Below are 16,573 nucleotides of genomic sequence, written 5' to 3' on the forward strand. Positions count from 1 at the left end.
CCAGTGCCTTTACCTGACATGCAGCCCCATATCATCAATGACTGTGGAAATTTACATGTTCTCTTCAGGCAGTCATCTTTATAAATCTCATTGGAACGGCACCAAACAAAAGTTCCAGCATCATCACCTTGCCCAATGCAGATTCGAGATTCATCACTGAATATGGCGTTCATCCAGTCATCCACAGTCCACGCCTGCTTTCCCTTAGCCCATTGTAACCTTGTTTTTTTCCTGTTTAGGTGTTAATGATGGCTTTCGTTTAGCTTTTCTGTATGTTAAATCCCATTTCCTTTAGGCAGTTGCGTGATGATTTACCCTCTTTTAAGAGTTTGATAATCCTCTCCTTTGTTTCAATTGACATCTCTTGTGTTGGAGCCATGATTCATGTCAGTCCACTTGGTGCAACAGCTCTCCAAGGTGTGATCACTCCTTTTTAGATGCAGACTAATGAGCAGATCTGATTTGATGCAGGTGTTAGTTTTGGGGATGAAAATTTACAGGGTGATTCCATAATTTATTCCTCAGAATTGAGTGAATCCATATTTTTTTTCCCTCTGCTTGGTCTAAAAAAGTAACCGTTACTGACTGCCACAATTATTTTTCCTCATTTCTCATAGTGTTTCTTAAAGCCAGAAAGTTGCCATTTGAAATGACTTTAGTTTTGTGTCATGTCTGTGATCTGCGTTTTTCTACATAATTAAACAACTGAATGAACATCCTCAGAGGCCAGTGATTCCATAATTATTGCCAGGGGTTGTAGTGTTAAAATGTATGTGTCTCCTGGTGCACATTGATCAGTTAAAGGACCACAGCAGGCTTATTTTTTTTCCCCTTCGATACCTGGTGGTGGCCTGGTCTTGGTTAAAAATGCCTGGCCTGAAAAATTTCCCCAGTCCAGCCCTGCCTTGAGGCCAATGAAACAACAGAAATCTTTAACAGAGTAACATGCCCTGACACACAACATATTCTTAGAACACTTAACAGAAAAGTCTCAGGCTTCAAATACCAGGAAAATGTATGCAACAGAAACTGACAATAAAGAGCCGGTGTGAGGTCAAAGTTCTTAGTTATCCATAGGTGGTGCGGTTACACATCCTTGAAGCGTGAGAAACCAGTGCAACCTCTGATTAACTGCACTTAAACTAACATCTTGTTCTGCTTTCCCTGTGAGGATGAAGAATCAAAGATGTGCCAGAAATGACACTATCACAATGACAATGACACCACGTGGTTATGTAGCAAAAAGCAGAAGTTACACTTTCACAACCAAAGAACACTTCTCTGTCTAATTATCAGTTATGCCGTAGCACAGTGTGTTCTGGATGTTATGGGGGATGTTCATGTGAGTGTCCTGTGACCTCTCAGCATCCATGGCCCCGTGAAGGCCGCCATCAGTCCATCATTAGTTGCAGTCCCTGCTGAAAGCTGGGCCATTCACACCGGCTCCCAAAGATTTCTCCAACTCGTATAACAAGCAACAAAGACTCCAACAATAATGTGCACAAAAATGATCATTTAAAAGCAGAGATAGTGGCTTGAAAAATGCCACACAGAGTTCATTATCTTCAACAATGAAGTTGGAGGGTTATATTTTCGCCTCATTTGTTTATTTGTTTGTTTGTTTCTGAACATCCTGGAGCCCGCAATTTTTCATATATATCATTATGAAATTTTTACTTAAGATTCAAATCCTGAACCAAATCAATTTTCAAAATCATAGGTCAAAGGGCAGAGTCATGAAAAATCTTGAAAAATTGGAAAAATCCCTATCTTTAACAGTGAATGAATGTTCAAAACTTCATAACTCTGTCAAAAAAGACCAGATTTCTTTCATATTTGAGTGAAATGAAGTTTGATCTGGATCTGATCCAGATTACAGATTTTGTGGCCATTTAAATTTAACATTGAAAACCCCATTTAATGTATTTTAGATTATATCTTAATCAAACATGCCCCAAAATCACTCTCATATTTTAATGTGAGGTGCAGACTGGCACTCACTATCACCTGACAAAGTTTGATCTGGGTCTGATCCAGATTAGATTTTGTGTCCATTTAAATTTAACATTGAAACCCTCATTTAATGTAGGAGAAGCTGGGGCACAGTGGATCTGAAATGTTGTTTTGTGGCAGCATAAACACATTATGCATAGGTTTAGGTCATTCTATTGTGGATTTAATACAGCAAGTTATTGTTTATAAGGCTGTGTTATTTATGTCTCCCCAAGTGTAATTTACAGGTGTTTAAAATTGATTTTTAAATTTATGATTCACTGTGCCCCGGACACTAATTCACTGGGCACAGTGAATCAACTTAGTATATAATGAAAAAACACATGATTTTAAAGATTTCTTCAACATTACTAAATATATGCTGAAACATATACAAACTATAATCCAGCAAACCAGCTATGTAATGTGTGAGTGTCTTATATAGTGATATAAGTCCTTTAGAAACTATTATAAATACAACTGTCATAATTTCTGTTCAAACGTGAAAACAGTTGTTTATATACACAAATTATAGAAATAATTCATGGAAAAATAAATGTATAAGCTTCAGCAAGTAATATTTGTCATCCACTTGATACTCTGGCTTAGTAAATCACTTTCTAGACTGATTCACTGTGCCCTGGGTGCATGTGACATACATGAGTCATGTTATCAAATAGCTGATAGTCTGGAGAAGACATAACACATACGCATCAGTTGGATGAGGTAGTCTTCTAACTAGTAACAATTTTTTGGGCCACCTTTCATCTGTTGTGAGAAATAAATACAAAGACACTGACATCCACAAAATTTACTTTTGATAGGAAAAAACTGACTTCACTTGCCACTTAGTTTTAACCTTAATGTATCCAAAAACAAAACATTAATTTATAAGGGGGATGTCTTTATGCATAAAAATATGGCATAACTGCTGCAAATATATATGTAGTTTTGCAGATATAGCTACTGATTCACTGTGCCCCGTGATTCACCTATATTTTATATTATATCTCAATCAAAAATGCCTCATTTGTGACAATGAGGTGCAAACTGATTTTAACATTGAAAAGCCTTTTTGATCTATATTTTGTATTATATTTTAGCTTATGAAAAGACACTTTCAACAGGACTTTGTAGTTGCCTGTTGTGTTATAAAACTATATTACAACGTCTCCCTTTATTATGAAAGCATCCAGCAGAAAAAGATGACGTGCAACAGTTTCTGTTTTACAGGCTCACTATCTCCTGGAACCAGATGTACACTATAGCTGCCAGAGGCAGTTATGCAATGGAAAGATTCCAAAAGGACTGCTGTTGTGCACTCAGCATCAGTTTCCTGACACTCACTCCTTTATTGTGCAAACACCATTTTTGTCATGTTGCATTTGCATTGGTTGTGTAAGATTTGTGGAGCTCAAGAGATGAAATTCACAGGCAACAACAAGCAAACAAGCCTCATCTCGTCGCTTCAGCTCGTCATTTAGCTTCAGGACGGCAAACATGTTCTGTTCTGTCTTCCTGTTAAATCATTTGGGTGGTACAGTTGGTGCCATAAGTGTACATACACAGCTAAAACGTGTTTGATGACTTCTGATGTGTTAAGTCAAGTAGAAAGCCTTCCTCATTTCCATATAAAGTAATTTAAAAGCAGTAGATGAAGATACTGTAGATTTATTTCAGCTTTTTTTTTTTTTTTTTTAACTATTTCAGATTTTCAGTGGTCAGAGGTTAACAGACATAAAGATAAGTGTGTCTTGACACAGCAGAGAGGACTCCAGTAGAACCTAGAAACCAATTTAAATCATTTAAAATGCTTTGAATGATTAATTGGCATAATTAAGGGTTAAATGAGGTATACATAGCTGTATTTAAGGGTATTAAAGATCAAATACCTTCATGTGTGTAACAGAAGGGCATCCTAAGTTGACCGAATTAAGGCAAAGCATTTGGAGCAAAATTATGGATGAGGTTCACGTTTTTCCTACCGGAGCAAAATTAATGGTCCAAAGGGCAACTGTACAGTCTACTATCCAAAAATCTAAGAGTGTTGCGACCACAAGGATTCCCAAAGTAACACCCAGGAATGAAAGACCGTTTGTCTCAAACCCAACCCCCGAAAGTATCACAATCAAGGAACTGATGAAGGAGTTACACTCACCGGATAGAAATATGACATTGCCCAACTTTAAGAGATTGCTCCGTAACCTAAAAGGCTCTAAACAGTGGAAGAAGCAGTCAATCCAAAACTGACATAAAAAAGCAAGACAAAAGTTGATAGTTTATTACCAGGACAAAGGCTTTAACCTTTTAGCCTTTAACCACCATTGGTGGCGTCTCCCATTGGGACTTGGGGAATCTTGGGGACTTTCTGAATCTTGGTTGTGCCTCTCAGTGTACGCTGTCCCAGTTTACACCTTGCACCTTGCTCAGACTGCAACGTGGGTCATGTCGGCCGTGGTGGACTCTTGCTTCTATGGATCTGGTGCTTGGGGCTTGTTCTTGAGCTGCCTTGATCAGAGCCTCTGTGCTGTCCTTTAGGCCAGCCTATTCTGGCAAATGGTAGAAAGTATTGACTTCAACCACTTCCTCTATAGGTTGATGGTACTTCCCATGGAGGGGCTTGGTCTTCCATTATAGTACCTCCTCCTCCTGTTCCTTATCACAGGCTGTCTTCAGCTGTCTCAGGCACTCTTGTATGAGCTGATCTTGGGGGGAGCCATTTTTCTGATGTTTTTATGGATGCTCCTCATCTCATCCTGGATCGTGGCTCTGATACTCACTAATCCTCTTCTTTCCATGGCTCATAGAGCCTCAGGATGCTGGATCTTGAGTGGAAACCTCTGTGCATTGGGAGAAGTTTTTGTGTCTTGACATCAGTAGCATCTACCTCCTCCTGCGGTCATTCCTACCACTGAGCTGGCTTCTCAGTACCTGTCTTACCTCCTGTAGGTATTTGGCTGTGGCTGACCTTCTTGTGTCTTCATCATGGTTCCCAGTGGCTTGTGGGATTCCCAGGTACTTGTTGTGTATGTCTGCTTTCTTTTAAAAAACCAAATCCTGATTACATACAAGTGAACATGAAAGGCTGAGTCTTTGAGGAAAAAAGATGGGCAAAGGACCTCCACTTTGTCAAAAATACATAAGAATATTATTCAATTGTTTGAAACCAATGTTCCTCAAAGAACAACAGGATGGGATTTGCATATTTCTCACTCTACAGTGTGTAATATTTTTAAATGATTCAAGGACTATGTAGGAATTTCAGCGTGTAAAGTGCATGGGTACAAGCTTAAGCTGAAACACCCGTGATCTCTGATCCTTCAGATGGTCCTGCATCAAGAGTGGTCATCCATCAATAGCTGATATAACCAGACAAGGAATTACATTGGGAAACCTTCGTCAGTCACTGCAATACAGAGGTACATTCACAAATGTCACCTAAATTTTTCTGTACAAAAAAAAAGCCTTATGTTAACCTTGTCCAGAAGCAGTATTGACTTCTCTGGGCTCAGAGGCATCTGGGTTGGAACATCACAGAGTGGAAACATGTATTATCATCAGACTAATCAGTATTCCATACCTTTTTTTGGAAGAAATGCATGCCTTGTGCTCTGGACCAAAGACAAAAAGGACCATCTAGAGCAGGGGTGGGCAACTTGTTCCAGAAAGGGCCAAGAGGGTGCAAGTTTTCTTTGCAACCACCGACTACACCAGGTGATTTCACTGATTAATATCACTTTGAACAGGTGGAATCAGTTAATCAGTCTTTTCAATCAGGACCCGTGACCTTCATCCCGCTACACTTGAGTGGGCTTTGTTTAGGCCACATTTTCTCACCCCTTCCCTGGTTTAGGTTGAACAATGTCTCCATCAACAGGGCTGCTCAGACATGGAAGGTGCTGCCTCATAAATATACCCCTCGTCTGCTCCTATGCGACCGCTCTCCTTCCCCCGCCTGCATGTAGGCTCATAGCTCCATGCAGACCTGCTGCTTTGTCACTGTCCATTGCAACAGGACTTGTTTGTAGCCATCTTCCTGATGTTCTGGAGCAAGCGTTCGTGTGAAGTGATTATGATGATCTTGGAGATGCACAGTTTCCAAGTGCACCCTCTCACTTATAAGGTGTATGCAAATATATAGCCTCAAATGTCAGCGTGAGACCCTCTTTTCCATCCAGGATTTCAGTGACAATAGTTCACACGTTACACGATTGATTGAATATACAGTGCAACAAACGTGAGTGTCACTATTCAAACATTACCAACTTTTTAGTCCCTTTTATTTCACCTCTTTACTCAGTGATAGGAATTTAGCTATCTGACTAGCTCATATCAGTACTGTAAGCTAGGAAACTGCAGGCTAACTTTTCAGTCAAACACAGATTTGAATGTCACAACCCCCCCCCAAATCAAAACAATTAGCATGCTAACATGCACATTAGTCATGTTAATTAGTCATGTTGATGATCAAACATTAGTTGGCCAATGTTAATGCTAGCTAATCACATTTGAGTTTCAGTCAGGTTTTAGAATTCATCATAGTACAGAAACAGCATTAGTGAAGGTTACAAATGATCTTCTTATGGCTTCGGACAGTGGACGTATCTCTGTGCTTGTTCTGTTGGACCTCAGTGCTGCTTTTGATACTGTTGACCATAAAATTTTATTACAGAGATTAGAGCATGTCATAGGTATTAAAGGCACTGCGCTGCGGTGGTTTGAATCATATTTGTCTAATAGATTACAGTTTGTTCATGTAAATGGGTAATCTTCTTCACAGACTAAAGTTAATTATGGAGTTCCACAAGGTTCTGTGCTAGGACCAATTTTATTCACTTTATACATGCTTCCCTTAGGCAGTATTATTAGACGGTATTGCTTAAATTTTCATTGTTACGCAGATGATACCCAGCTTTATCTATCCATGAAGCCAGAGGATACACACCAATTAGCTAAACTGCAGGATTGTCTTACAGACATAAAGACATGGATGACCTCTAATTTCCTGCTTTTAAACTCAGATAAAACTGAAGTTATTGTACTTGGCCCCACAAATCTTAGAAGCATGGTGTCTAACCAGATCGTTACTCTGGATGGCATTTCCCTGATCTCTAGTAATACTGTGAGAAATCTTGGAGTCATTTTTGATCAGGATCAGCAGCCGGCGCGGTGTGCCCGCCACAGGAAAAACACCTCCGTGTTGATAACCATTTGTAAAATCCAGGCGGCCTTTGGTGGCTTTCAGTTGAGTATCTGAGAAATTGTTTAACAGCAGGGCATGTTCCAACTTGTCCTTAAGGCTTCCAACGGAGGTGTTTTTCCTGTGCCGCCGTCAATCCGTCCGAACGTCTTTCATTAAAAAAAATCTCCTTTAACAGTGGAATGTCCGGATAAACTGCTGATTCTGACCTCTTCTGAAAGTTCTCTGTTCTCTCACAACGTCCTGGGTCAACAGACGCTTTAATTTGGAGGTTTTCAGCTTGAAACAGGATGACGACTTCGCCTCGGAGCGCTGTGCAAAGTTCCCGCTCCGTAGGAAGTCCTTACAGCGATAGAAACAATCCAAAATCTCTCATCAGCCGTTAAAATTTTCACCGAAAACCAGCTTAATTTGTCGAATGGTGTCCACTCGGATGTGCCTCACAGTTTCTGAAAAAATTTTGATGAAGCACAGCGCCAGTCTCTCAGCAACTTCTCAGACAAAGGAATTCTGACGAGGGGGCTCGACCACTCCTCCCACAAGGCGTGCTCACAGGCGAATGACATCACCGACAGGTGTGAAAAAACTCTTGCATGCCCACGAGGGTTCAAGCGTGGCTGTAATCACACGTGATTCAAATCCATATGGTTTTTTTAAAAAAATAATAAGGTCGGATACTTTTCTAATAGACCTCGTATAACGCCACAAAGAATATATAACTAAGCGCCTCTCCACTTCAACAGTACCCAAGCTGGTAGCACATCATTAAAGGCCCCTTCACACATAAAATGAAGTTGGGCGAAAGAAGCAGAAGCCGGTCGAAAAGCCGCAATCAAAAAACGAAATGAGAAATCATGAGACAGTCCACCTGCTGTCAGGAGGGACACATGGTCAGACAGGCATGCACGAACAGAGTGTGAGCAGCTGTAATGTGCGGCACCACATTGCGCCGCTGCTCTGGGGGGAAAAAAATAAAAACCATACACCATAAAAAACACAGCAATTTCTAATATTTAATCCCTCTTATTGAGTGGACAATAGAAGTATGATTTACATTCAACATACAGTGCCCCAGATGTGTGACACTGACACCAAAAGCAAAGCAGTCTTCACTTATGGTTTTGATTTATAAACAAAACTAATTCCGGACAGTACATTGACATTAAGGTCAACTCTGTCATATTTACAAAGTGAAATATCGCACATGCAAATGTGTTTTTGTATAAATTTAAAAATGTCATATTTACAAATACACATTTATTTGTAAAAACCAAAACACACGTTACAGTAATTTGTATGTTGGTTTTTACAAATCAATAAACCAACCAACCACTGATCAGAGGAGGCTCATTTTCCCATAATGCCTTTTGGCATCTGTTTCCGTTAATGTTCAAACCTTCAGTATTAGCGTATTACTTTAAAAGTAAAACATATGTGCGATATTTTCACTTTGTAAAAATGACAGAGTTGACCTTAATTTCAATGAACTGTCCAGAATTATTTTCTTTTATAAATTAAAACTATAAGTGAAAACTGCTTTGCTTCTGATGTCTCCTGTACATGTCTGTACTGTTCCATGTTGAAAGTAAATGGCCCTTCCTTGTAGCAGTGGGTAGGGTGCACAAAGACAGCAGCTCTGACTCGTAGTTTGTGTTGGGTTTGTGATCACCTTTGCTTTTACTCAGAAGCGTAGGCGGTACTTAAACTCAAAACTGGCTTGTCAATAGCTGTCAGTGTACCGGAGTCAGTATGAAAAGATAGCGGTTAACTGTAACTTTCGCAAAATCTTTTAGCACTTTAGTGTTATAAAAGTTAACTTTTCAGTTAGTGGATTAGCGGTTATCGAAGCTAACTTTCTGGTTAGCTATGCCCACCACTGTTTTCATGTAAGGACAGCAAGCACATGCACGCACCTCACGGTGTAGAGTTGTAAGGTCATGTCCTTCATAACATGGTCAAGAGATCTCAAAAGCAATGGCTCGTGTGGACACGCCCACTTTTTCGATCAGCCCACAGAACAAAGTGTCACCCTCTGTGTCTTTGTTCTGTGATTATTTATTTTAGTTATTTGTTATGTAATTGTGTTATTTTAGTATTTATTTATATACTTGTTGTGGCTGTGTTCTCTGTGTTTTTAATTTAACATGTAGTGTGCACTGAGCCATCATTTCCAGCTGTCAGTGAGTGGCTGGCCGGTGATCAGCTGAGAGGCGCGTTGCTGTGCTGTGTGCACTCAGACGTGGCTGGCTGGTCCCCATGTGCCCTTGTCTGGACATAATTATTAGCGTGTCATGCAAGTGTGCTCCCCCCCATTTGTCACATGTGTTGCGGGGAGGAGGCACGACACACATGCAGGCCACATGTGTTGGGGGGCAGGGGTGCAATACACACATATGCCACATGTGTTGGGGGGAGTTTGGCACAGTCACGCCCATGTGTGTTGCTTGATAACGGCACACTCGTGTTGCACTTAGATAATTTTCACAGACAGCTTGAATGTGGTCATCTGCACTTCACTATCATGCTGAGCCCCACCTTGTCTAAGTGCCTAGCAAGCGGTGTTGGATGTTCATGTGTGGCACCTGGAATTTGGCCAACACCTGCCGAGAGGTGGGGGTCGAATGGGCACTCACTGTCTTTCAGCTGCTGGTGTGCGCAAATGGTTGTGGCTGTACGAGGCGTTTGAGGCGGCTCTGATTTTTCATGAGTGGCATGCAATTCCTCCTTCATGCGCCAGTTGGCGTCAATCGTGTTAGGTGTGAAGGGCCTAATATGAACAAGAGGAACTATTGATTTCCCATCACATTTTTAATTTTATCTTTTGTTCTCTGTTCAACATGTAGGATTCAAGAACCACTGGAAATTGTGTCTTTTGCTCTGTGTTCAACATGTAGGATTCAGGAACCACTGGGTCCCTGGGGGCAGGACAGTTGCTTAGTTACCATTTGATTGGTTACAGACGTTTTTGTTTTGCCCTTTTATGAACAAGATTTTTTGCTGCTCATGTGCCTTCTGCAGTCTCTTGTGCACAGTCTTAAACCACACGGTTGTCCATGTTTTCTTGTGGAAAAATGCCACTAGCTGACAATGCTGTTGGCATTGTCAAACAAACAAACAAACAAGGAAAACACTGTTGGAGTATGTTACCTCAAAGGATAAGCAATTTGTGTGAACAAGAATGTAATTATTTATTGTGATATTTTGTTCAATGGTTTTCAGTCCAGCTTTGTGGTGTAGTAGTGTGTATGTGCATCGTGAATCTGCTTATGGAACAGTCGATCAACCAAATGAAAATTTAGGACTTAAAAAACATTGATGAAATAATTACAAGATAGAACCTATTTCATGTTTTAGTAAAAGGTCCTAGGATATCCTCCAGGGTGTTTAGGTTTTGGGCACTCTTGAGCAAACCTTTCTAAAACACGTTTGAAGTTACCCCCATCCTAAAATTTTAGAGCTCTTCGGGATATGCAAAATTGACTATAATTACCATAACTTTTCAACCATTGTACGTAGAAATATAAGTTTGGTATTGAAACATGTTTTTAACTACACTCTATTGACTTAAACTGTCTATACTGTGAAACCAGGTCCTTCTTTGCAAAAAACCAACTTGCAGTGTAAAGGTTTATGTAAATGTATGCAACAGACACAAACTGAGTTAATTTTCTTCAGTCATTAAATACATTTCCACATGACCAGGATGTGTCCAAATAACATCATTTTCTTACGTTTCTCAATTAGAAAGATAAGAAAATGATGGTATTTGGACACATCCTGATCATGTGCAAGTGTAACCAATGTACATATCATAGAGAGGACCATCATCCAGTCTGCATCAGATGCTGCAGTGGTGTCATTTTCTTTGAGTGCAGATAGGCACATGAACTTATCTGCACCATGTACAGTATGAGGCAAGATTCTCATTAGATAGGGACTGTGGCGCCATACAGTTTCATCCACTGGTACAAACCGGTGTGTGTGTTGTTTCCCAGAACACCACTGCATTTTGAAAATTTTACATGTGATGACAAGCCAACACAAGTACTGGTGTGTACAAGACAAAGGCTCCCTTTGTGTCACCACATGCAAACTCATTGTCCATGAGCTTTGCCATGTAAATCATGTGGCAAGCTGATGCACATTAAGTGGTGCGCATATCTTGCTTTTTGGTGCCTGAGAAATTCATCACGACTTTAGTGACTGCATCATCCTCAAACCCACCAGTTATTTTCCCCTCATTACTGAGGATGTTTTCTTCTCAAAATAACTTGACATGCAGTCTTGTTTTCATAAATGTCAAGGAATGCGGCTCACTTTGGACGTTGTGCACTTTCCAGAACTTCATATTTTTTTGGTGTGGTTGTTGCATGACGACTTTTCTCAGATTCCTTGACATCAGAAGCATCACCATACTGATCAAAGACACAAATAATTGTGTCTACGAGTAAGTGTAAGTGTGCAAACTGTCCATAATATGAGAGGAGAACCTCTACCAGCTCACCATATTACTTGCAGTAAAACTGTGCAAGTGTTTCATGAAAATTCAGTAAGGTATATCTTCTATTATACATTCCAAATCTAATGTGGAACTCTACTAGTGTATACTAAGGTACACCTAAATATCTTAAACAAAAAAGAGAGCAGAGCCACTTAAGGGCATGGTCTTGAGAACCAGGGATGGTAGGTTGAAAAGCTTTTTTATCCCATGGGAACTCTTCCTACCCACCTAAGCGGCTCGAGAATATGGACAGCATGTATATAAGTGACATTTACACAATCAGGGGAGTAAACAACATATACAAGATTTGTAAAACAAAATTATAGCTAGTAGGCTAAGGTATAAATGTGGTTATATTATTATAGAAACAGCAGCTATGATGTAATATGTTTTAGGATTCTATCTAAAGTTCACCCTGCTAGCTAAGTTATGGATTGCTACTATAGGAAGACAAATTCCATACTCTACATGCTTTCTAATGGAAACCCCAAACTTAGATACTATCAATTGATATCTATTAAAGAACCCTTTAAACTGAAGAACCATTAAAAATCTACACCATGTAAAATAAAAGTGCAAATCCCGAAAGTAGGCTTTAGTCAGATTTAGCCGTTAACTAGCCTAGCGCACCTTGCTAGCCAACAAAGATGAACAAAGCCAGTAACTGGCATATAAAGCACAATAGCGTCGCTTCACCCTACAATAACGGTCGTAACAACAAATACATATAACAACAAATGCAAACAAAAGTGTGCATTAACGTTAGCTTCCCAAACAGAACCAACTATGTTGTTAGCTATGACAAAAGGTGCTGCAGCCGGCTCAATAAGCTAACATTAGCGGCTAGGTTTAGCTAATTGTACCCACTCCTCCCTGTTTCTTTATCCTTGCATCCTATATGTTATCACTAATATTATAATATTAAAAAAGAAAAAAGAAGAAGAAGAAGAAGACATCTGTATATATTCACAACCATAAAGCGTACTGAAATGTATATGGAGACTAGATATAGGTACCGCAGCAAAAGGATGATGTAAGAGAACATCATGTAAGAGAACCATGACATCCACGATATATATACAGAGATGTCTGGACTGGAGGTGTCCATGTAAGAGAGACTTGAATACCTTCCTCCAGAATGTGAGCTAAGTCATGACAGTGGTGCTCCACCAGTGGGTATGATGAGGACTGCCAAAAGATCTAGGTCAATATGAAAATTGTTTAGAGCAATGGATCTTCTGAATATAAGTTGTGGATTAATCTGTTTTGTGTTCACTTTCATTGACTTGCCAAGGCCCTCGAAAGTCTTGGGTTTGCTTTGCTTGCATAATGGAATTACCTTGTCCAACCACAGAGTCATGTCAATGAAGTTATCCACTTTGACCTTTCCAGCTTCAACAACATTAAGTAGAGATGCTATGCTGTAGTGAGGGCATCCATTCCAGTTGAGATGTTGATTAATACTTCTAGCATTTCAGCATCACAATAGAAAGAGTTTCTTATATAATTTAGCATCTCACGCACATTTTCCTTATCTCAAAGAATAGATATTTTGAGAGACTTTACTACTCCCTTTGTGTCCCTGGGTTGGGCTGTTCTTTTGATACCAGTGGCCCATTCTCCAGTAAGATGGCAAATTAGGGTATAGCAAACCATTGCAGACTTCTCAGAAATGTGGTTCAGACGCTAAGGCCTTTCAGCTTCTTGATTTTGTGCTCAGTATTACATCGGATGGACTTCCAGTGAATGCACCATGTGTCTCAAGCACAATGAACTCTCCTCCCCTGAAAGCAGTAAGAACATCTTCAGGAAGAAAAGCATGTCCATCAGGTAGACGGAACTAAAATTTAAGTATAGGGGGTAACTTCAAAAGTGTTTTAGAAAGGTTTGCCGAAAGTTGTCCAAAACCTAGAACCCCTGGAAAACATGGAATATGTCCCATCTTGTAATTATTTCATTTTTTTTTCTCCTAAAATAGAGCCCTTTTCAGAAATGGTCAGTCAACTGTAAGGCATATCTGAATATCATGACATCAAATACCAGAACAATGCTGCACCTGACTTTAGACCGGGTTTTTTTGATGCACAACACAATGCCTGTCCACTTTGGTTTTGATAATAGTATAATTTCATGGAGGTTGTCTCAAATCTTATCCAGGATTTGACTGAAACTTTCAAAACAATACTATCTTCAATTTCTATTTATTTCAATTTATTTCAATTTATTTAGTTTATATAGCACCAAATCAGAACAAAGCTGCCTCAAGGCGCTTCACGCAAGTCAGGTCTAACCTTAACCAGCCCCTAGAGCAAGAACACAGGTGACAGTGATAAGGAAAAACTCCCTCTGATAATATTGAGGAAGAAACCTCAAGCAGACCAGACTCAAAGGGGTGACCCACTGCTTCGGCCATTCTACCAAAAAGGTTTACAATGCAGAACACAACACAACAACAATTGATGGGAGTCCATTCAGACGTCCAGTCCACTAACTATCTTACTTTGCAAGAGTCAACTAAAAATAAAAAAGCTTCAGAAAATCACATTTAACTCTTGCTCAGCAAAAAAAATTTTAATGGTTCTTCATCTTCTTAGTAACACCAAGCATTTCACCAAATTTGGTAACAACTGACTGAACGTTTTTTAAGTAGCCCTGCAACAAACATACAAAAATGGGTGTTCACATAAAAGTGAACTATGATCACCAGTTGTGTGACACATGACCATTGACTGGATTGGATAGTCCAAGTGACTTTCCTAATTGTGATGTGTTAAACATTACCAAGATTCTAGAAGTTTCCCTTTCTGGATCGGACCTACCCGTGCATATTTAATGTATAAATCCCCAGTTTGGTGATAGAATTTCAAATTCATCCACGGCCGGAGTGGTCACAGATGCTACGCTATGGACAAAGGGCCTTATGGTGGTTTTACAGCAGAGGTATGGCACATTTATACCAATCAATCAATCAATCAATTTTTTTTATATAGCGCCAAATCACAACAAACAGTTGCCGCAAGGCGCTTTATATTGTAAGGCAAGGCCATACAATAATTATGTAAAACCCCAACGGTCAAAACGACCCCCTGTGAGCAAGCACTTGGCTACAGTGGGAAGGAAAAACTCCCTTTTAACAGGAAGAAACCTCCAGCAGAACCAGGCTCAGGGAGGGGCAGTCTTCTGCTGGGACTGGTTGGGGCTGAGGGAGAGAACCAGGAAAAAGACATGCTGTGGAGGGGAGCAGAGATCGATCACTAATGATTAAATGCAGAGTGGTGCATACAGAGCAAAAAGAGAAAGAAACAGTGCATCATGGGAACCCCCCAGCAGTCTACGTCTATAGCAGCATAACTAAGGGATGGTTCAGGGTCACCTGATCCAGCCCTAACTATAAGCTTTAGCAAAAAGGAAAGTTTTAAGCCTAATCTTAAAAGTAGAGAGGGTGTCTGTCTCCCTGATCTGAATTGGGAGCTGGTTCCACAGGAGAGGAGCCTGAAAGCTGAAGGCTCTGCCTCCCATTCTACTCTTACAAACCCTAGGAACTACAAGTAAGCCTGCAGTCTGAGAGCGAAGCACTCTATTGGGGTGATATGGTACTACGAGGTCCCTAAGATAAGATGGGACCTGATTATTCAAAACCTTATAAGTAAGAAGAAGAATTTTAAATTCTATTCTAGAATTAACAGGAAGCCAATGAAGAGAGGCCAATATGGGTGAGATATGCTCTCTCCTTCTAGTCCCTGTCAGTACTCTAGCTGCAGCATTTTGAATTAACTGAAGGCTTTTACCACTACACGGGGTCTCACTTTAGAGCGCAATGTGTGGACTTTTTTCATTCTTGTGTGAAACTGTGGTGGATTAACAAATACTGTGAGTTTTTTCACAGTGTTTAATGTATTACTCATCACTTTGGATTACATTAGATTAGACTTGATTAGATTAGCTAGAACTTGATTGATCCCTTGGGAAGACTTTCTCAGGGAAATTGAGCATTGTATAGCAACATGCAGGGTAAGAAGCACACAGAGTATCAAAAGTAAAAAAAGAAAAACAGTTAGCAAATATAAATACAAATACACAATATAAATACTAGACATACTAATACAATAACATGCTTTTGGAGGGCGGTATGCATTTTCAGAGGCCCGATGTTCACGCCCAGTCGCCCAAAGTGACAGATATTCAGCTTTCTTTAGCTGCTGTTCATTGTCGCACTATCCATGACAAAAACCTCCGGAATATCCATATTAGGACCAAAACACACTTCTCGCATTTTCATCTTTTCCTCTGTGGACAGTTTTTTTCCCCCTTTGTGGACAGGTCTTGGGCCGTGCGCTATGACGTCATTTGTTTACGCACAGCGGGCGGGTATAGCCAAGTACCATCGGCATAAATCTACGATACCGGTCTAGCAACGCCTCGGTAAAGCAATAATAATGATCGATACTGGTTTACTGGCTACTAATGTTTCTCTCATTCTCATTCCCGACCTCTGTCTTCCTGTTACTCCTCCTTTGGTGATAGAATTTCACCTTACTTTGCACCCGTAGCACAAGTAGACACCGAAATTGTTGATCTAAGTGTAATGGTTGGTTGTTGTTTTTTCAACATCTTTTTCTAAAGAAGGCAGCCGGATGTCCAACGTTTTTAGACTTAGACTTAGACAACTTTATTCATCCCACCAGGGGCAATTAATTTCAGCAGCCTGCATACCGGCACATCACAAAAAAAACAAAAAAACAAAAACATACTACATCCCCATAAAATGTGCAACATACTACATCCACATACCCATACATCCACACCTTACAAGGAATTTAAAAGACGGATAACAGAAGGAATAAAAGATTTTAACAACCGATTCGTCCTGCAGACAGATG

The 16,573-nt window shown here is 40.0% G+C and overlaps 1 long non-coding RNA gene across 1 annotated transcript in view; it reads right to left on the bottom strand.

The window, feature by feature from the left end:
• LOC117528339 overlaps window positions 1-16,573 on the bottom strand; it is a 639,388-nt gene that overhangs the window by 282,288 nt on the left and 340,527 nt on the right. The window lies entirely within an intron of this gene.

This window comes from Thalassophryne amazonica, chromosome 16 (assembly GCF_902500255.1).
Source record: "Thalassophryne amazonica chromosome 16, fThaAma1.1, whole genome shotgun sequence".
In the NCBI taxonomy this organism is placed as follows: domain Eukaryota; kingdom Metazoa; phylum Chordata; class Actinopteri; order Batrachoidiformes; family Batrachoididae; genus Thalassophryne; species Thalassophryne amazonica.